This window comes from Hyla sarda, unplaced genomic scaffold (assembly GCF_029499605.1).
Source record: "Hyla sarda isolate aHylSar1 unplaced genomic scaffold, aHylSar1.hap1 scaffold_401, whole genome shotgun sequence".
NCBI classification, from domain to species: Eukaryota; Metazoa; Chordata; class Amphibia; order Anura; family Hylidae; genus Hyla; species Hyla sarda.
In genome coordinates this window covers 512-22,092 of record NW_026610418.1, presented here as the reverse complement: position 1 = coordinate 22,092, position 21,581 = coordinate 512, and the positions used below count along the sequence as shown (strand labels likewise).

The following is a 21,581-nucleotide window of genomic DNA, read 5'->3' as shown; positions in this document are numbered from 1 at the left end:
TTGTGGATTTAAGCATCAATAAATCCTTTTCTGAATCGGAGCGGAAGGCGGCAACAGATTAAAATGTCGACTGCACCCGGGATTCCCAGCCTGTCTCCCATGCTGGTACTTACCAGGCCCGAAGCTGGGTAGCAGTCTGCGATCTGACGAGAACAGGCGCATTCAGCTTAGGATAGCAGTAGACGGCTTCACACCCTGTATACTGTGGATTTAAGCATCAATAAATCATTTTCGGAATCGGAGCAGAAGGCGGCAACAGAGCAAAATGTCAACAACACCTGGGATTCCCAGCCAGTCTCCCATGCTAGTACTTTCCGCGCCCTAAGCTGGGTAGCAGTCTGCGATCTGACGAGAGCAGGCGCGTTCAGCTTAGGATGGCCATTGACAGCTTCACGCCCTTTATATTGTGGATTTAAGCATCAATAAATCCTTTTCCGAATCGGAGCGGAAGGCGTCAACAGATTAAAATGTCAACTGCACCCGGGACTCCCAGCCAGTCTCCCATGCTGGTACTTACAAGGCCCAAAGCTGGGTATCATTCTGCGATCTGACGAGAGCAGGCGCGTTCAGCTTAGGATGGCCGTTGACAGCTTCACACTTTGTATATTGTGCATTTAAGCATCAATAAATCCTTTTCGGAACGGAACGGAAGGCGGCAACAGAGCAAAATGTCAACGGCAGCCGGGAGTCCCAGCCAGTGTCCCATGCCGGTACTTACCGGGCCCCAAGATCTGTACCAGTCTGCGATCTGACGAGAGCAGGCGCGTTCAGCTTAGGATGGCCGTTGACAGCTTCACACTTTGTATACTGTGGATTTAAGCATCAATAAATAATTTTCGGAATCGGAGCAGAAACAGAGCAAAATGTCAACTGCACCAGGGATTCCCAGCCAGTCTCCCATGCTGGTACTTACCAGGCCCGAAGCTGGGTAGCAGTCTGCAATCTGACGAGAACAGGCGCATTCAGCTTAGGATGGCCGTAGACATCTTCACACAATGTATACTGTATATGGTGGATTTAAGCATCAATAAATCCTTTTCCGAATCGGAGCGGAAGGCGGCAACAGAGCAAAATGTCAACGACACCTGGGATTCCCAGCCAGTCTCCCATGCTGGTACTTACCGGGCCCTAAGCTGGGTAGCAGTCTGCGATCTGACGAGAGCAGGCGCGTTCAGCTTAGGATGGCCGTCGACAGCTTCACACCTTGTATACTGTGGATTTAAGTATCAATAAATTCTTTTCTGAATCGGAGCGGAAGGCAGCAATAGAGCAAAATGTCAACGGCACCAGGGATTTCCAGCCAGTCTCCTATGCCAGTACTTACCGGGCCCTAAGCTGGGTAGCAGTCTGCGATCTGAAGAGAGCAGGCGCGTTCAGCTTAGGATGGCCATTGACAGCTTCATGCTTTTTATACTGTGCATTTAAGCATCAATAAATCCTTTTCGGAATCTGAGAGGAAGGCGGCAACAGAGCAAAATGTCAATAGTACCTTGGATTGCCAGCCAGTCTCCCATGCCCGTACTTGCCGGGCAGCAGTCTGCGATCTGACTAGAACAGGCGCATTCAGCTTAGGATAGCCGTAGACGGCTTCACACCCTGTATACTGTGGATTTAAGCATCAATAAATCCTTTTCCGAATCGGAGCGGAAGGCGGCAACAGATTAAAATGTCAACTGCACCCGGGATTCCCAGCCAGTCTCCCATGCTGGTACTTACCAGGCTTTAAGCTGGGTAGCAGTCTGCGATCTGACGAGAGCAGGCGCGTTCAGCTTAGGATGGCCGTTGACAGCTTCACACTTTGTATACTGTGGATTTAAGCATCAATAAATAATTTTCGGAATCAGAGCAGAAGCAGAGCAAAATGTCAACTGCACCCGGGATTCCCAGCCAGTCTCCCATGCTGGTACTTACCAGGCCCGAAGCTGGGTAGCAGTCTGCGATCTGACGAGAACAGGCGCATTCAGCTTAGGATGGCCGTAGACATCTTCACACACTGTATACTGTATATGGTGGATTTAAGCATCAATAAATCCTTTTCGGAATCGGAGCGGTAGGCGGCAACAGAGCAAAATGTCAACGACACCTGGGATTCCCAGCCAGTCTCCCATGCTGGTACTTTCCGGGCCCTAAGCTGTGTAGCAGTCTGCGATCTGACGAGAGCAAGCGCGTTCAGCTTAGGATGGCCGTTGACAGCTTCTTGTCCTTTATACTGTGCATTTAAGCATCAATAAATCCTTTTCGGAATCCGAACGGAAGGCGGCAACAGAGCAAAATGTCAACGGCAGCCTGGATTCCCAGCCAGTGTCCCATGCCGGTACTTACCGGGCACTAAGATCTGTACCAGTCTGCGATCTGACGAGAGCAGGCGCGTTCAGCTTAGGATGGCCATTGACAGCTTCATGCTTTTTATACTGTGCATTTAAGCATCAATAAATCCTTTTCGGAATCGGAGAGGAAGGCGGCAACAGAGCAAAATGTCAATAGCACCTTGTATTGCCAGCCAGTCTCCCATGCCCGTACTTGCCGGGCAGCAGTCTGCAATCTGACAAGAACAGGCGCATTCAGCTTAGGATAGCCGTAGACGGCTTCACACCCTGTATACTGTGGATTTGAGCATCAATAATTCCTTTTCCGAATCGGAGCAGAAGGCGGCAACAGATTAAAATGTCAACTGCACCCGGGATTCACAGCCAGTCTCCCTTGCTGGTACTTACCAGGCCCTAAGCTGGGTATCAGTCTGCGATCTGACGAGAGCAGGCGCGTTCAGCTTAGGATGGCCGTTGACAGCTTCACACTTTGTATATTATGTATTTAAGCATCAATAAATCTTTTTCGGAATCGGAACGGAAGGCGGCAACAGAGCAAAATGTCAACGGCAGCCGGGATTCCCAGCCAGTGTCCCATGCCGGTACTTACTGGGCCCTAAGATCTGTACCAGTCTGCGATCTGACGAGAGCAGGCGCGTTAAGCTTAGGATGGCCGTCGACAGATTCACACCTTGTATACTGTGGATTTAAGCATCAATAAATTCTTTTCGGAATCGGAGCGGAAGGCAGCAATAGAGCAAAATGTCAACGGCAACCGGGATTCCCATCCAGTCTCCCATGCCAGTACTTATCGGGCCCTAAGCTGGGTAGCAGTCTGCGATCTGACAAGATCTGGCGCGTTCAGCTTAGGATGGCCATTGACAGCTTCAAGATTTTTATACTGTGCATTTAAGCATCAATAAATCCTTTTCGGAATCGGAACGGAAGGCGGCAACAGAGCAAAATGTCCACTGCACTCGGGATTCCCAGCCAGTCTCCCATGCCGTTACTTACTGGGCCCTAAGCTGGGTAGCAGTCTGCGATCTGACGAGAGCAGGCGTGTTCAGCTTAGGATGGCCATTGACAGCTTCATGCTTTTTATACTGTGCATTTAAGCATCAATAAATCCTTTTCGGAATCGGAACGGAAGGCGGCAACAGAGCAAAATGTCAACTGCACCCGGGATTCCCAGCCAGTCTCCCATGCCGGTACTTACTGGGCCCTAAGCTGGGAAGCAGTCTGCGATCTGACGAGAGCAGGCACGTTCAGCTTAGGATGGCCGTTGACATCTTCACGCCTTGTATATTGTGGATTTAAGCATCAATAAATATTTTTATTAATCGGAGAGGAAGGCGGCAACATAGCAAAATGTCAATGGCACCTTGGATTGCCAGCCAGTCTCCCATGCCGGTATCTGCCGGGCAGCAGTCTGCGATCTGAGGAGAGCAGACACGTTGAGCTTAGGATGGCCGTTGACAGCTTCACACCCTGTATATTGTGGATTTAAGCATCAATAAATCCTTTTCCGAATCGGAGCGGAAGGCGGCAACAGATTAAAATGTCAACTGCACCCGGGATTCCAGCCAGTCTCCCATGCTGGTACTTACCAGGCCCCAAAGCTGGGTAGCAGTCTGCGATCTGACGAGAGCAGGCGCGTTCAGCTTAGGATGGCCATTGACAGCTTCACACTTTGTATACTGTGGATTTATGCATCAATAAATAATTTTCGGAATCGGAGTAGAAACAGAGCAAAATGTCAACTGCACACGGGATTCCCAGCCAGCCACCCATGCTGGTACTTACCAGGCCCAAAGCTGGGTAGCAGTTTGCGATCTGACGAGAACAGGCACATTCAGCTTAGGATGGCCGTAGACATCTTCACACCCTGTATACTGTGGATTTAAGCATCAATAAATCCTTTTCGGAATCGGAGCAGAAGGCGGCAACAGAGCAAAATGTCAACGACACCTGGGATTCCCAGTCAGTCTCCCATGCTGGTACTTACCGGGCCCTAAGCTGGGTAGCAGTCTGCGATCTGACGAGAGCAGGCGCGTTCAGCTTAGGATGGCCATTGACAGCTTCTCGCCCTTTATACTGTGCATTTAAGCATCAATAAATCCTTTTCGGAATCGGAACGGAAGGCGGCAACAGAGCAAAATGTCAACGGCAGCCAGGATTCCCAGCCAGTGTCCCCTGCCGGTACTTACCGGGCCCCAAGATCTGTACCAGTCTGCGATCTGACGAGAGCAGGCGCGTTCAGCTTAGGATGGCCATTGACAGCTTCATGCTTTTTATAATGTGCATTTAAGCATCAAAAAATCCTTTTCGGAATCGGAACGGAAGGCGGCAACAGAGCAAAATGTCAACTGCACCCGGGATTCCCAGCCAGTCTCCCATGCCGGTACTTACTGGGCCCTAAGCTGCGTAGCAGTCTGCGATCTGACGAGAGCAGGCGCGTTCAGCTTAGGATGGCCGTTGACATCTTCACGCCTTGTATACTGTGGATTTAAGCATCAATAAATATTTTGTTTAATCGGAGAGGAAGGCGGCAACAGAGCAAAATGTCAATAGCACCTTGGATTGCCAGCCAGTCTCCCATGCCCGTACTTGCCGGGCAGCAGTCTGCGATCTGACAAGAACAGGCGCATTCAGCTTAGGATAGCCGTAGACGGCTTCACACCCTGTATACTGTGGATTTAAGCATCAATAAATCCTTTTCGAAATCGGAGCAAAATGTCTACAGAGCTACAGAGCAAAATGTCAACAACACCTGAGATTCCCAGCCAGTCTCCCATGCTGGTACTTACCGGGCCCTAAGCTGGGTAGCAGTCTGCGATCTGACGAGAGCAGGCGCGTTCAGCTTAGGATGGCCGTTGACAGCTTCACGCCCTTTATACTGTGCATTTAAGCATCAATAAATCCTTTTCCGAATCGGAGCGGAAGGCGGCAACAGATTAAAATGTCAACTGCACCCGGGGTTCCCAGCCAGTCTCCCATGCTGGTACTTACCAGGCCCTAAGCTGGGTAGCAGTCTGCGATCTGACGAGAGCAGGCGCGTTCAGCTTAGGATGGCCGTTGACAGCTTCACACTTTGTATACTGTGCATTTAAGCATCAATAAATCCTTTTCGGAATCGGAACGGAAGGCGGCAACAGAGCAAAATGTCAACGGCAGCCGGGATTCCCAGCCAGTGTCCCATGCCGGTACTTACCGGGCCCTAAGATCTGTACCAGTCTGCGATCTGACGAGAGCAGGCGCGTTAAGCTTAGGATGGCCGTCGACAGCTTCACACCTTGTATACTGTGGATTTAAGCATCAATAAATATTTTTTTTAATCGGAGAGGAAGGCGGCAACAGAGCAAAATAAAAATAGCACCTTGGATTGCCAGCCAGTCTCCCATGCCCGTACTTGCCGGGCAGCAGTCTGCGATCTGACAAGAACAGGCGCATTCAGCTTAGGATAGCCGTAGACGGCTTCACACCCTGTATATTGTGGATTTAAGCATAAATAAATCCTTTTCGGAATCGGAGCAAAATGTCTACAGAGCTACAGAGCAAAATGTCAACAACACCTGAGATTCCCAGCCAGTCTCCCATGCTGGTACTTACCGGGCCCTAAGCTGGGTAGCAGTCTGCAATCTGACGAGAGCAGGCGCGTTCAGCTTAGGATGGCCGTTGACAGCTTCACGCCCTTTATACTGTGCATTTAAGCATCAATAAATCCTTTTCCGAATCGGAGCGGAAGGCGGCAACAGATTAAAATGTCAACTGCACCCGGGAATCCCAGCCAGTCTCCCATGCTGGTACTTACCAGGCCCTAAGCTGGGTAGCAGTCTGCGATCTGACGAGAGCAGGCGCATTCAGCTTAGGATGGCCGTTGACATCTTCATGCCTTGTATATTGTGGATTTAAGCATCAATAAATATTTTTATTAATCGGAAAGGAAGGTGGCAACATAGCAAAATGTGAATGGCACCTTGGATTGCCAGCCAGTCTCCCACGCCGGTATCTGCCGGGCAGCAGTCTGCGATCTGAGGAGAGCAGACACGTTCAGCTTAGGATGGCCGTAGACAGCTTCACACCCTGTATATTGTGGATTTAAGCATCAATAAATCCTTTTCCGAATCGGAGCGGAAGGCGGCAACAGATTAAAATGTCAACTGCACCCGGGATTCCAGCCAGTCTCCCATGCTGGTACTTACCAGGCCCTAAGCTGGGTAGCAGTCTGCGATCTGACGAGAGCAGGCGCGTTCAGCTTAGGATGGCCGTTGACAGCTTCATACTTTGTATACTGTGGATTTAAGCATCAATAAATAATTTTCGGAATCGGAGCAGAAACAGAGCAAAATGTCAACTGCACCCGGGATTCCAGCCAGTCTCCCATGCTGGTACTTACCAGGCCCGAAGCTGGGTAGTAGTCTGCGATCTGACGAGAACAGGCACATTCAGCTTAGGATGGCCGTAGACATCTTCACACCCTGTATACTGTGGATTTAAGCATCAATAAATCCTTTTCGGAATCGGAGCGGAAGGCGGCAACAGAGCAAAATGTCAACGACACCTGGGATTCCCAGTCAGTCTCCCATGCTGGTATTTACCGGGCCCTAAGCTGGGTTGCAGTCTGCGATCTGACGAGAGCAGGCGCGTTCAGCTTAGGATGGCCGTTGACAGCTTCACGCCCTTTATACTGTGCATTTAAGCATCAATAAATCCTTTTCGGAATCAGAACGGAAGGCGGCAACAGAGCAAAATGTCAACGGCAGCCAGGATTCCCAGCCAGTACTTACCGGGCCCCAAGATCTGTACCAGTCTGTGATCTGACAAGAGCAGGCGCGTTCAGCTTAGGATGGCCATTGACAGCTTCATGCTTTTTATACTGTGCATTTAAGCATCAATAAATCCTTTTCGGAATCTGAACGGAAGGCGGCAACAGAGCAAAATGTCAACTGCACCCGGGATTCCCAGCCAGTCTCCCATGCCGGTACTTACTGGGCCCTAAGCTGCGTAGCAGTCTGCGATCTGACGAGAGCAGGCGCGTTCAGCTGAGGATGGCCGTTGACATCTTCACGCCTTGTATACTGTGGATTTAAGCATCAATAAATATTTTTTTTAATCGGAGAGGAAGGCGGCAACAGAGCAAAATGTCAATAGCACCTTGGATTGCCAGCCAGTCTCCCATGCCCGTACTTGCCGGGCAGCAGTCTGCGATCTGACAAGAACAGGCGCATTCAGCTTAGGATAGCCGTAGACGGCTTCACACCCTGTATACTGTGGATTTAAGCATCAATAAATCCTTTTCGAAATCGGAGCAAAATGTCAACAACACCTGAGATTCCCAGCCAGTCTCCTATGCTGGTACTTACTGGGCACTAAGCTGGGTAGCAGTTTGCGATCTGACGAGAGCAGGCGCGTTCAGCTTAGGATGGCCATTGACAGCTTCACACTTTGTATACTGTGCATTTAAGCATCAATAAATCCTTTTCGGAATCGGAACGGAAGGCGGCAACAGAGCAAAATGGCAACGGCAGCCGGGATTCCCAGCCAGTGTCCCATGCCGGTACTTACCGGACCCTAAGATCTGTACCAGTCTGCGATCTGACGAGAGCAGGCGCGTTAAGCTTAGGATGGTCGTCGACAGCTTCACACCTTGTATACTGTGGATTTAAGCATCAATAAATTATTTTCGAATCGGAACGGAAGGCGGCAACAGAGCAAAATGTCAACTGCATCCGGGATTCCCAGCCAGTCTCCCATGCCGGTACTTACTGGGCCCTAAGCTGGGTAGCAGTCTGCGATCTGACGAGAGCAGGCACGTTCAGCTTAGGATGGCCGTTGACATCTTCACGCCTTGTATATTGTGGATTTAAGCATCAATAAATATTTTTATTAATCGGAGAGGAAGGCGGCAACAGAGCAAAATGTCAATGGCACCTTGGATTGCCAGCCAGTCTCCCATGCCGGTAACTGCCGGGCAGCAGTCTGCGATCTGAGGAGAGCAGGCACGTTCAGGCTTAGGATGGCCGTTGACAGCTTCACACCCTGTATATTGTGGATTTAAGCATCAATAAATCCTTTTCCGAATCGGAGCGGAAGGCGGCAACAGATTAAAATGTCAACTGCACCCGGGATTCCCAGCCAGTCCCCCATGCTGCTACTTACCAGGCCCTAAGCTGGGTAGCAGTCTGCGATCTGACGAGAGCAGGCGCGTTCAGCTTAGGATGGCCGTTGACAGTTTCACACTTTGTATACTGTGGATTTAAGCATCAATAAATAATTTTCGGAATCGGAGCAGAAACAGAGCAAAATGTCAACTGCACCCGGGATTCCCAGCCAGTCTCCCATGCTGGTACTTACCAGGCCCGAAGCTGGGTAGCAGTTTGCGATCTGACGAGAACAGGCGCATTCAGCTTAGGATGGCCGTAGACATCTTCACACCCTGTATACTGTGGATTTAAGCATCAATAAATCCTTTTTGGAATCGGAGCGGAAGGCGGCAACAGAGCAAAATGTCAACGACACCTGGGATTCCCAGCCAGTCTCCCATGCTGGTACTTACCGGGCCCTAAGATCTGTACCAGTCTGCGATCTGACGAGAGCAGGCGCGTTAAGCTTAGGATGGCCGTCGACAGCTTCACACCTTGTATACTGTTGATTTAAGCATCAATAAATTATTTTCGGAATCGGAGCGGAAGGCAGCAATAGAGCAAAATGTCAACGGCACCCGGGATTCCCAGACAGTCTCCCATGCCAGTACTTACCGGGCCCTAAGTTGGGTAGCAGTCTGCGATCTGACGAGAGCAGGCACGTTCAGCTTAGGATGGCCATTGACATCTTTACACCTTGTATATTGTGGATTTAAGCATCAATAAATATTTTTATTATTCGGAGAAGAAGGCGGCAACAGAGCAAAATGTCAATGGCACCTTGGATTGCCAGCCAGTCTCCCATGCCTGTATCTGCCGGGCAGCAGTCTGCGATCTGAGGAGAGCAGGCACGTTCAGGCTTAGGATGGCCGTTGACAGCTTCACACCCTGTATATTGTGGATTTAAGCATCAATAAATCCTTTTCTGAATCGGACGGAAGGCGGCAACAGATTAAAATGGCAACTGCACCCGGGATTCCCATTCAGTCTCCCATGCTGGTACTTACCAGGCCCTAAGCTGGGTAGCAGTCTGCGATCTGACGAGAGCAGGCGCGTTCAGCTTAGGATGGCCGTTGACAGCTTCACACTTTGTATACTGTGGATTTAAGCATCAATAAATAATTTTCGGAATCGGAGCAGAAACAGAGCAAAATGTCAACTGCACTCGGGATTCCCAGCCAGTCTCCCATGCTGGTACTTACCAGGCCTGAAGCTGGGTAGCAGTCTGCGATCTGACGAGAACATGCGCATTCAGCTTAGAATGGCCGTAGACATCTTCACACCCTGTATACTGTGGATTTAAGCATCAATAAATCCTTTTCGGAATCGGAGCGGAAGGCGTCAACAGAGCAAGATGTCAACAGCAACTGGGATTCCCAGCCAGTCTCCCATGCCGGTACTTACTGGGCCCTAAGCTGGGTAGCAGTCTGTGATCTGACGAGAGCAGGCGCGTTCAGCTTAGGATGGCCATTGACAGCTTTATGTTTTTTATACTGTGCATTTAAGCATCAATAAATCCTTTTCGGAATCGGAACAGAAGGCGGCAACAGAGCAAAATGTCAACTGCACCTGTGATTCCCAGCCAGTCTCCCATGCTGGTACTTACCAGGCCCTAAGCTGGGTAGCAGTCTGCGATCTGACGAGAGCAGGCGCGTTCAGCTTAGGATGGCCGTTGACAGCTTCACACTTTGTATACTGTGGATTTAAGCATCAATAAATAATTTTCGGAATCGGAGCAGAAACAGAGCAAAATGTCAACTGCACCCGGGATTCCCAGCCAGTCTCCCATGCTGGTACTTACCAGGCCCGAAGCTGGGTAGCAGTTTGCGATCTGACGAGAACAGGCGCATTCAGCTTAGGATGGCCGTAGACATCTTCACACCCTGTATACTGTGGATTTAAGCATCAATAAATCCTTTTTGGAATCGGAGCGGAAGGCGGCAACAGAGCAAAATGACAACGACACCTGGGATTCCCAGCCAGTCTCCCATGCTGGTACTTACCGGGCCCTAAGCTGAGTAGCAGTCTGCGATCTGACGAGAGCAGGCGCGTTCAGCTTAGGATGGCCGTTGACAGCTTCTCGCCCTTTATACTGTGGATTTAAGCATCAATAAATCCTTTTCGGAATCGGAACGGAAGGCGGCAACAGAGCAAAATGTCAACGGCAGCCGGGATTCCCAGCCAGTGTCCCATGCCGGTACTTACCGGGCCCTAAGATCTGTACCAGTCTGCGATCTGACGAGAGCAGGCGCGTTAAGCTTAGGATGGCCGTCGACAGCTTCACACCTTGTATACTGTTGATTTAAGCATCAATAAATTATTTTCGGAATCGGAGCGGAAGGCAGCAATAGAGCAAAATGTCAACGGCACCCGGGATTCCCAGCCAGTCTCCCATGCCAGTACTTACCGGGCCCTAAGTTGGGTAGCAGTCTGCGATCTGACGAGAGCAGGCACGTTCAGCTTAGGATGGCCATTGACATCTTTACGCCTTGTATCTTGTGGATTTAAGCATCAATAAATATTTTTATTATTCGGAGAAGAAGGCGGCAACAGAGCAAAATGTCAATGGCACCTTGGATTGCCAGCCAGTCTCCCATGCCTGTATCTGCCGGGCAGCAGTCTGCGATCTGAGGAGAGCAGGCACGTTCAGGCTTAGGATGGCCGTTGACAGCTTCACACCCTGTATATTGTGGATTTAAGCATCAATAAATCCTTTTCTGAATCGGACGGAAGGCGGCAACAGATTAAAATGGCAACTGCACCCGGGATTCCCATTCAGTCTCCCATGCTGGTACTTACCAGGCCCTAAGCTGGGTAGCAGTCTGCGATCTGACGAGAGCAGGCGCGTTCAGCTTAGGATGGCCGTTGACAGCTTCACACTTTGTATACTGTGGATTTAAGCATCAATAAATAATTTTCGGAATCGGAGCAGAAACAGAGCAAAATGTCAACTGCACTCGGGATTCCCAGCCAGTCTCCCATGCTGGTACTTACCAGGCCTGAAGCTGGGTAGCAGTCTGCGATCTGACGAGAACATGCGCATTCAGCTTAGAATGGCCGTAGACATCTTCACACCCTGTATACTGTGGATTTAAGCATCAATAAATCCTTTTCGGAATCGGAACGGAAGGCGTCAACAGAGCAAGATGTCAACAGCAACTGGGATTCCCAGCCAGTCTCCCATGCCGGTACTTACTGGGCCCTAAGCTGGGTAGCAGTCTGTGATCTGACGAGAGCAGGCGCGTTCAGCTTAGGATGGCCATTGACAGCTTCATGTTTTTTATACTGTGCATTTAAGCATCAATAAATCCTTTTCGGAATCGGAACAGAAGGCGGCAACAGAGCAAAATGTCAACTGCACCTGGGATTCCCAGCCAGTCTCCCATGCCGGTACTTACTGGGCCCTAAGCTGGGTAGCAGTCTGCGATCTGACGAGAGCAGGCGCGTTCAGCTTAGGATGGCCGTTGACATCTTTACGCCTTGTATATTGTGGATTTAAGCATCAATAAATATTTTTATTATTCGGAGAAGAAGGCGGCAACAGAGCAAAATGTCAATGGCACCTTGGATTGCCAGCCAGTCTCCCTTGCCTGAATCTGCCGGGCAGCAGTCTGAGATCTGAGGAGAGCAGGCACGTTCAGGCTTAGAATGGCCGTTGACAGCTTCACACCCTGTATATTGTGGATTTAAGCATCAATAAATCCTTTTCCGAATCGGAGCGGAAGGCGGCAACAGATTAAAATGGCAACTGCACCCGGGATTCCCATCCAGTCTCCCATGCTGGTACTTACCAGGCCCTAAGCTGGGTAGCAGTCTGCGATCTGACGAGAGCAGGCGCGTTCAGCTTAGGATGGCCGTTGACAGCTTCATACTTTGTATACTGTGGATTTAAGCATCAATAAATAATTTTCGGAATCGGAGCAGAAACAGAGCAAAATGTCAACTGCACTCGGGATTCCCAGCCAGTCTCCCATGCTGGTACTTACCAGGCCCTAAGCTGGGTAGCAGTCTGCGATCTGACGAGAGCAGGCTTGTTAAGCTTAGGATGGCCGTTGACAGCTTCACACTTTGCATACTGTGGATTTAAGCATCAATAAATAATTTTCGGAATCGGAGCAGAAACAGAGCAAAATGTCAACTGCACCCGGGATTCCCAGCCAGTCTCCCATGTCGGTACTTACTGGGCTCTAAGCTGGGTAGCAGTCTGCGATCTGACGAGAGCAGGCGCGTTCAGCTTAGGATGGCCGTTGACATCTTTACGCCTTGTATATTGTGGATTTAAGCATCAATAAATATTTTTATTAATCGGAGAAGAAGGCGGCAACAGAGCAAAATGTCAATGGCACCTTGGATTGCCAGCCAGTCTCCCTTGCCTGAATCTGCCGGGCAGCAGTCTGAGATCTGAGGAGAGCAGGCACGTTCAGGCTTAGGATGGCCGTTGACAGCTTCACACCCTGTATATTGTGGATTTAAGCATCAATAAATCCTTTTCCGAATCGGAGCGGAAGGCGGCAACAGATTAAAATGGCAACTGCACCCGGGATTCCCATCCAGTCTCCCATGCTGGTACTTACCAGGCCCTAAGCTGGGTAGCAGTCTGCGATCTGACGAGAGCAGGCGCGTTCAGCTTAGGATGGCCGTTGACAGCTTCACACTTTGTATACTGTGGATTTAAGCATCAATAAATAATTTTCGGAATCGGAGCAGAAACAGAGCAAAATGTCAACTGCACTCGGGATTCCCAGCCAGTCTCCCATGCTGGTACTTACCAGGCCTGAAGCTGGGTAGCAGTCTGCGATCTGACGAGAACAGGCGCATTCAGCTTAGGATGGCCGTAGACATCTTCACACCCTGTATATTGTGGATTTAAGCATCAATAAATCCTTTTCGGAATCGGAACGGAAGGCGGCAACAGAGCAAAATGTCAACGACAGCCGGGATTCCCAGCCAGTGTCCCATGCAGGTACCTACCGGGTCCTAAGTACTGTACCAGTCTGCGATCTGACGAGAGCAGGCGCGTTAAGCTTAGGATGGCCGTCGACAGCTTCACACCTTGTATACTGTGGATTTAAGCATCAATAAATCCTTTTCGGAAAAGGAGAGGAAGGCGGCAACAGAGCAAAATGTCAATAGCACCTTGGATTGCCAGCCAGTCTCCCATGCCCGTACTTGCCGGGCAGCAGTCTGCGATCTGACAAGAACAGGCGCATTCAGCTTAGGATAGCCGTAGAAGGCTTCACACCCTGTATACTGTGGATTTAAGCATCAATAAATCCTTTTCGGAATCGGAGCAAAATGTCTACAGAGCTACAGAGCAAAATGTCAACAACACCTGAGATTCCCAGCTAGTCTCCCATGCTGGTACTTACCAGGCCCTAAGCTGGGTAGCAGTCTACGATCTGACGAGAGCAGGCGCGTTCAGCTTAGGATGGCCATTGACAGCTTCACGCCCTTTATACTGTGCATTTAAGCATCAATAAATCCTTTTCGGAATCGGAGAGGAAGGCGGCAACAGAGCAAAATGTCAATAGCACCTTGGATTGCCAGCAAGTCTCCCATGCCCGTACTTGCCGGGCAGCAGTCTGCGATCTGACAAGAACAGGCACATTCAGCTTAGGATAGCCGTAGACGGCTTCACACCCTGTATACTGTGGATTTAAGCATCAATAAATCCTTTTCGGAATCGGAGCGGAAGGCGGCTACAGAGCAAAATGTCAACAACACCTGGAATTCCCAGCCAGTCTCCCATGCTGGTAATTACCGGGCCCTAAGCTGGGTAGCAGTCTGCAATCTGACGAGAGCATGCGCGTTCTGCTTAGGATGGCCGTTGACGGCTTCTCGCCCTTTATACTGTGCATTTAAGCATCAATAAATCCTTTTCGGAATCGGAACGGAAGGCGGCAACAGAGCAAAATGTCAACGGCAGCCGGGAATCCCAGCCAGTGTCCCATGCCGGTACTTACCGGGCCCTAAGATCTGTACCAGTCTGCGATCTGACGAGAGCAGGCGCGTTAAGCTTAGGATGGCCGTCGACAGCTTCACACCTTGTATACTGTGGGTTTAAGCATCAATAAATTATTTTCGGAATCGGAGCGGAAGGCAGCAATAGAGCAAAATGTCAACGGCACCCGGGATTCCCAGCCAGTCTCCCATGCCAGTACTTACCAGGCCCTAAGCTGGGTAGCAGTTTGCGATCTGACGAGAGCAGGCGCGTTCAGCTAAGAATGGCCATTGACAACTTCACGCCTTGTATACTGTGGATTTAAGCATCAATAAATATTTTTTTTAATCGGAGAGGAAGGCGGCAACAGAGCAAAATGTCAATAGCACCTTGGATTGCCAGCCAGTCTCCCATGCCCGTACTTGCCAGGCAGCAGTCTGCGATCTGACAAGAACAGGCGCATTCAGCTTAGGATAGCCGTAGATGGCTTCACACCCTGTATACTGTGGATTTAAGCATCAATAAATCCTTTTCGGAATCGGAACAAAATGTCTACAGAGCTACAGAGCAAAATGTCAACAACACCTGAGATTCCCAGCCAGTCTCCCATGCTGGTACTTACCGGGGCCTAAGCTGGGTAGCAGTCTGCGATCTGACGAGAGCAGGCGCGTTCAGCATAGGATGGCCGTTGACAGCTTCACGCCCTTTATACTGTGCATTTAAGCATCAATAAATCCTTTTCGGAATCGGAGAGGAAGGGGGCAACAGAGCAAAATGTCAATAGCACCTTGGATTGCCAGCCAGTCTCCCATGTCGGTACTTGCCGGGGAGCAGTCTGCGATCTGACAAGAACAGGCACATTCAGCTTAGGATAGCCGTAGACGGCTTCACACCCTGTATACTGTGAATTTAAGCATCAATAAATCCTTTTCGGAATCGGAGCGGAAGGCGGCTACAGAGCAAAATGTCAACAACACCTGGGATTCCCAGCCAGTCTCCCATGCTGGTACTTACCGGGCCCTAAACTGGGTAGCAGTCTGCGATCTGACAAAAGCAGGCGCATTCAGCTTAGGATGGCCGTTGACAGCTTCACGCCCTTTATACTGTGCATTTAAGCATCAATAAATCCTTTTCCGAATCGGAGCGGAAGGCGGCAACAGATTAAAATGTCAACTGAACCCGGGATTCTCAGCCAGTCTCCCATGCTGGTACTTACCTGGCCCTAAGCTGGGTATCAGTCTGCGATCTGACAAGAGCAGGCGCGTTCAGCTTAGGATGGCCGTTGACAGCTTCACATTTTGTATACTGTGCATTTAAGCATCAATAAATCCTTTTCGGAATCGGAACGGAAGGCGGCAACAGAGCAAAATGTCAACGGCAACCGGGATTCCCAGCCAGTGTCCCATGCCGGTACTTACCGGGCCCTAAGATCTGTACCAGTCTGCGATCTGACGAGAGCAGGCGCGTTAAGCTTAGGATGGCCGTCAACAGCTTCACACCTTGTATACTGTGGATTTAAGCATCAATAAATTATTTTCGGAATCGGAGCGGAAGGCAGCAATAGAGCAAAATGTCAACGGCACCCGGGTTTCCCAGCCAGTCTCCCATGCCAATACTTACCGGGCCCTTAGCTGGGTAGCAGTCTGCGATCTGACGAGAACAGGTGCGTTCAGCTTAGGATGGCCATTGACAGCTTCATGTTTTTTATACTGTGCATTTAAGCATCAATAAATCCTTTTCGGAATCGGAACGGAAGGCGGCAACAGAGCAAAATGTCAACTGCACCCGGGATTCCCAGCCAGTCTCCCATGCCGGTACTTACTGGGCCCTAAGCTGCGTAGCAGTCTGCGATCTGACGAGAGCAGGCGCGTTCAGCTTAGGATGGCCGTTGACATCTTCACGCCTTGTATACTGTGGATTTAAGCATCAATAAATATATTTTTTAATCTTAGAGGAAGGCGGCAACAGAGCAAAATGTCAATAGCACCTTGGATTGCCAGCCAGTCTCCCATGCCCGTACTTGCCGGGCAGCAGTCTGCGATCTGACAAGAACAGGCGCATTCAGCTTAGGATAGCCGTAGACGGCTTCACACCCTGTATACTGTGGATTTAAGCATCAATAAATCCTTTTCGGAATCGGAGCAAAATGTCTACAGTGCTACAGAGCAAACTGTCAACAACAGCTGAGATTCCCAGCCAGTCTCCCATGCTGGTACTTACCGGGCCCTAAGCTGGGTAGCAGTCTGCGCTCTGACGAGAACAGGCGCGTTAAGCTTAGGATGGCCGTTGACAGCTTCATGCCCTTTATACTGTGCATTTAAGCATCAATAAATCCTTTTCCGAATTGGAGCGGAAGGCGGCAACAGATTAAAATGTCAACTGCACCCGGGATTTCCAGCCAGTCTCCCATGCTGGTACTTACCAGGCCCTAAGCTGGGTAGCAGTCTGCGATCTGACGAGAGCAGGCACGTTCAGCTTACGATGGCCGTTGACAGCTTCACACTTTGTATACTGTGCATTTAAGCATCAATAAATCCTTTTCGGAATCGGAACGGAAGGCGGCAACAGAGCAAAATGTCAACGGCAGCCGGGATTCCCAGCCAGTGTCCCATGCCGGTACTTACCGGGCCCTAAGATCTGTACCAGTCTGCGATCTGACGAGAGCAGGCGCGTTAAGCTTAGGATGGCCGTCTACAGCTTCACACCTTGTATACTGTGGATTTAAGCATCAATAAATTCTTTTCGGAATCAGAACGGAAGGCGGCAACAGAGCAAAAATGTCAACTGCACCCAGGATTCCCAGCCAGTCTCCCATGCCGGTACTTACTGGGCCCTAAGCTGGGTAGCAGTCTGCGATCTGACGAGAGCAGGCGCGTTCAGCTTAGGATGGCCGTTGACAGCTTCTCGCCCTTTATACTGTGGATTTAAGCATCAATAAATCCTTTTCGGAATCGGAGCGGAAGGCGGCAACAGAGCAAAATGTCAATGACACCTGGGATTCCCAGCCAGTCTCCCATGCTGGTACTTACCGGGCCCTAAGCTGGGTAGCAGTCTGCGATCTGACGAGAGCAGGCGCGTTCAGCTTAGGATGGCCGTTGTCAGCTTCTTGCCCTTTATACTGTGCATTTAAGCATCAATAAATCCTTTTCGGAATCGGAACGGAAGGCGGCAACAGAGCAAAATGTCAACGGCAGCCGGGATTAACAGCCAGTGTCCCATGCCGGTACTTACCGGGCCCTAAGATCTGTACCAGTCTGCGATCTGACGAGAGCAGGCGCGTTAAGCTTAGGATGGCCGTCGACAGCTTCACACTTTGTATACTGTGGATTTAAGCATCAATAAATTATTTTCGGAATCGGAGCGGAAGGCGGCAACAGAGCAAAATGTCAACGACACCTGGGATTCCCAGCCAGTCTCCCATGCTGGTACTTACCGGGCCCTAAGCTGGGTAGCAGTCTGCGATCTGACGAGAGCAGGGGCGTTCAGCTTAGGATGGCCGTTGACAGCTTCTCGCCCTTTATACTGTGCATTTAAGCATCAATAAATCCTTTTCGGAATCGGAACGGAAGGCGGCAACAGAGCAAAATGTCAACTGCACCCGGGATTCCCAGCCAGTCTCCCCTGCTGGTACTTACCAGGCCCTAAGCTGGGTATCAGTCTGCGATCTGACGAGAGCAAGCGCGTTCAGCTTAGGATGGCCGTTGACAGCTTCACACTTTGTATACTGTGCATTTAAGCATCAATAAATCCTTTTCGGAATCGGAACAGAAGGCGGCAACAGAGCAAAATGTCAACTGCACCTGGGATTCCCAGCCAGTCTCCCATGATGGTACTTACTGGGCCCTAAGCTGGGTAGCAGTCTGCGATCTGACGAGAGCAGGGGCGTTCAGCTTAGGATGGCCGTTGACAGCTTCTCGCCCTTTATACTGTGCATTTAAGCATCAATAAATCCTTTTCGGAATCGGAACGGAAGGCGGCAACAGAGCAAAATGTCAACGGCAGCCGGGATTCCCAGCCAGTGTCCCATGCCGGTACTTACCGGGCCATAAGATATGTACCAGTCTGCGATCTGACGAGAGCAGGCGCGTTAAGCTTAGGATGGCCGTCAACAGCTTCACACCTTGTATACTGTGGATTTAAGCATCAATAAATTATTTTCGGAATCGGAGCGGAAGGCAGCAATAGAGCAAAATGTCAACGGCACCCGGGATTCCCAGCCAGTCTCCCATGCCAGTACTTACCGGGCCCTAAGCTGGGTAGCAGTCTGCGATCTGACGAGAGCAGGCGCGTTCAGCTTAGGATGGCCATTGACAGCTTCATGCTTTTTATACTGTGCATTTAAGCATCAATAAATCCTTTTCGGAATCGGAGAGGAAGGCGGCAACAGAGCAAAATGTCAATAGCACCTTGGATTTTCAGCCAGTCTCCCATGCCCGTACTTGCCGGGCAGCAGTCTGCGATCTGACAAGAACAGGCACATTCAGCTTAGGATAGCCGTAGACGGCTTCACACCCTGTATACTGTGGATTTAAGCATCAATAAATCCTTTTCGGAATCGGAGCAAAATGTCTACAGAGCTACAGAGCAAAATGTCAACGACACCTGAGATTCCCAGCCAGTCTCCCATGCTGGTACTTACCGGGCCCTAAGCTGGGTAGCAGTCTGCGATCTGACGAGAGCAGGCGCGTTCAGCATAGGATGGCCGTTGACAGCTTCATGCCCTTTATACTGTGCATTTAAGCATCAATAAATCCTTTTCGGAATCGGAACGGAAGGCGGCAACAGAGCAAAATGTCAACTGCACCCGGGATTCCCAGCCTTACTCCCATGCCGGTACTTACTGGGCCCTAAGCTGCGTAGGAGTCTGCGATCTGACGAGAGCAGGCGTGTTCAGCTTAGGATGGCCGTTGACATCTTCACACCTTGTATACTGTGATTTTAAGCATCAATAAATATTTTTTTTAATCAGAGAGGAAGGCGGCAACAGAGCAAAATGTCAATAGCACCTTGGATTGCCAGCCAGTCTCCCATGCCCGTACTTGCCGGGCAGCAGTCTGCGATCTGAAAAGAACAGGCGCATTCAGCTTAGGATAGCCGTAGACGGCTTCACACCCTGTATACTGTGGATTTTAGCATCAATAAATCCTTTTCGGAATCGGAGCAAAATGTCTACAGAGCTACAGAGCTAAATGTCAACAACACCTGAGATTCCCAGCCAGTCTCCCATGCTGGTACTTACCGGGCCCTAAGCTGGGTAGCAGTCTGCAATCTGACGAGAGCAGGCGCGTTCAGCTTAGGATGGCTGTTGACAGCTTCACGCCCTTTATACTGTGCATTTAAGCATCAATAAATCCTTTTCCGAATCGGAGCGGAAGGCGGCAACAGATTAAAATGTCAACTGCACCCGGGATTCCCAGCCAGTCTCCCATGCTGGTACTTACCAGGCCCTAAGCTGGGTAGTAGTCTGCGATCTGACGAAAGCTGGCGCGTTCAGCTTAGGATGGCCGTTGACAGCTTCACACTTTGTATACTGTGCATTTAAGCATCAAAATCCTTTTCGGAATCGGAACGGAAGGCGGCAACAGAGCAAAATGTCAACGGCAGCCGGGATTAACAGCCAGTGTCCCATGCCGGTACTTACCGGGCCCTAAGATCTGTACCAGTCTGCGATCTGACAAGAGCAGGCGCGTTAAGCTTAGGATGGCCGTCGACAGCTTCACACCTTTTATACTGTGGATTTAAGCATCAATAAATTATTTTCGGAATCGGAGCGGAAGGCGGCAACAGAGCAAAATGTCAACGATACCTGGGATTCCCAGCCAGTTTCCGATACTGGTACTTACCGGGCCCTAAGCTGGGTAGCAGTCTGCGATCTGACGAGAGCAGGCGCGTTCAGCTTAGGATGGCCGTTGACAGCTTCTTGCCCTTTATACTGTGCATTTAAGCATCAATAAATCCTTTTCGGAATCGGAACGGAACGGAAGGCGGCAACAGAGCAAAATGTCAACGGCAGCCGGGATTCCCAGCCAGTGTCCCATGACGGTACTTACCGGGCCCTAAGATCTGTACCAGTCTGCGATCTGACGAGAGCAGGCGCGTTAAGCTTAGGATGGCCGTCGACAGCTTCACACCTTGTATACTGTGGATTTAAGCATCAATAAATTATTTTCGTAATCGGAGCGGAAGGCAGCAATAGAGCAAAATGTCAACGGCACCCGGGATTCCCAGCCAGTCTCCCATGCCAGTACTTTCCGGGCCCTAAGCTGGGTAGCAGTCTGCGATCTGACGAGAGCAGGCGCGTTCAGCTTAGGATGGCCATTGACAGCTTCATGCTTTTTATACTGTGCATTTAAGCATCAATAAATCCTTTTCGGAATCGGAGAGGAAGGCGGCAACAGAGCAAAATGTCAATAGCACCTTGGATTGCCAGCCATTCTCCCATGCCCGTACTTGCCGGGCAGCAGTCTGCGATCTGACAAGAACAGGCGCATTCAGCTTAGGATAGCCGTAGACGGCTTCACACCCTGTATACTGTGGATTTAAGCATCAATAAATCCTTTTCGGAATCGGAGCAAAATGTCTACAGAGCTACAGAGCAAAATGTCAACAACACCTGAGATTCCCAGCCAGTCTCCCATGCTGGTACTTACCAGGCCCTAAGCTGGGTAGCAGTCTGCGATCTGACGAGAGCAGGTGCGTTCAGCTTAGGATGGCCGTTGACAGCTTCATGCCCTTTATACTGTGCATTTAAGCATCAATAAATCCTTTTCGGAATCGGAGAGGAAGGCGGCAACAGAGCAAAATGTCAATAGCACCTTGGATTGCCAGCCAGTCTCCCATGCCTGTACTTGCCGGGCAGCAGTCTGCGATCTGACAAGAACAGGCGCATTTAGCTTAGGATAGCCGTAGACGGCTTCACACCCTGTATACTGTGGATTTAAGCATCAATAAATCCTTTTCGAAATCGGAGCAAAATGTCTACAGAGCTACAGAGCAAAATGTCAACAACACCTGAGATTCCCAGCCAGTCTCCCATGCTGGTACTTACCGGGCCCTAAGCTGGGTAGCAGTCTGCGATCTGACGAGAGCAGGCGCGTTCAGCTTAGGATGGCCGATGACAGCTTTACGCGCTTTATACTGTGCATTTAAGCATCAATAAATCCTTTTCCGAATCGGAGCAGAAGTCGGCAA

General features: G+C 50.2%; 12 pseudogenes; all 12 read right to left on the bottom strand.

Moving 5' to 3' along the window:
• Positions 1 to 1,073: 1,073 nt before the first annotated feature.
• On the bottom strand, positions 1,074 to 1,193 carry LOC130333226 (5S ribosomal RNA; annotated as a pseudogene).
• Positions 1,194 to 1,275: 82 nt separating this feature from the next.
• Positions 1,276 to 1,395, bottom strand: LOC130333160 (5S ribosomal RNA; annotated as a pseudogene).
• Positions 1,396 to 2,071: 676 nt separating this feature from the next.
• Positions 2,072 to 2,191, bottom strand: LOC130333215 (5S ribosomal RNA; annotated as a pseudogene).
• A 2,071-nt stretch (positions 2,192 to 4,262) lies between these two features.
• LOC130333222 (5S ribosomal RNA) lies at positions 4,263 to 4,382 on the bottom strand (annotated as a pseudogene).
• A 682-nt stretch (positions 4,383 to 5,064) lies between these two features.
• On the bottom strand, positions 5,065 to 5,184 carry LOC130333115 (5S ribosomal RNA; annotated as a pseudogene).
• An 82-nt stretch (positions 5,185 to 5,266) lies between these two features.
• LOC130333163 (5S ribosomal RNA) lies at positions 5,267 to 5,386 on the bottom strand (annotated as a pseudogene).
• Positions 5,387 to 10,403: 5,017 nt separating this feature from the next.
• Positions 10,404 to 10,523, bottom strand: LOC130333110 (5S ribosomal RNA; annotated as a pseudogene).
• A 4,042-nt stretch (positions 10,524 to 14,565) lies between these two features.
• Positions 14,566 to 14,685, bottom strand: LOC130333120 (5S ribosomal RNA; annotated as a pseudogene).
• A 3,089-nt stretch (positions 14,686 to 17,774) lies between these two features.
• On the bottom strand, positions 17,775 to 17,894 carry LOC130333219 (5S ribosomal RNA; annotated as a pseudogene).
• A 688-nt stretch (positions 17,895 to 18,582) lies between these two features.
• LOC130333195 (5S ribosomal RNA) lies at positions 18,583 to 18,702 on the bottom strand (annotated as a pseudogene).
• Positions 18,703 to 20,593: 1,891 nt separating this feature from the next.
• On the bottom strand, positions 20,594 to 20,713 carry LOC130333206 (5S ribosomal RNA; annotated as a pseudogene).
• A 278-nt stretch (positions 20,714 to 20,991) lies between these two features.
• On the bottom strand, positions 20,992 to 21,111 carry LOC130333189 (5S ribosomal RNA; annotated as a pseudogene).
• Positions 21,112 to 21,581: the final 470 nt, after the last annotated feature.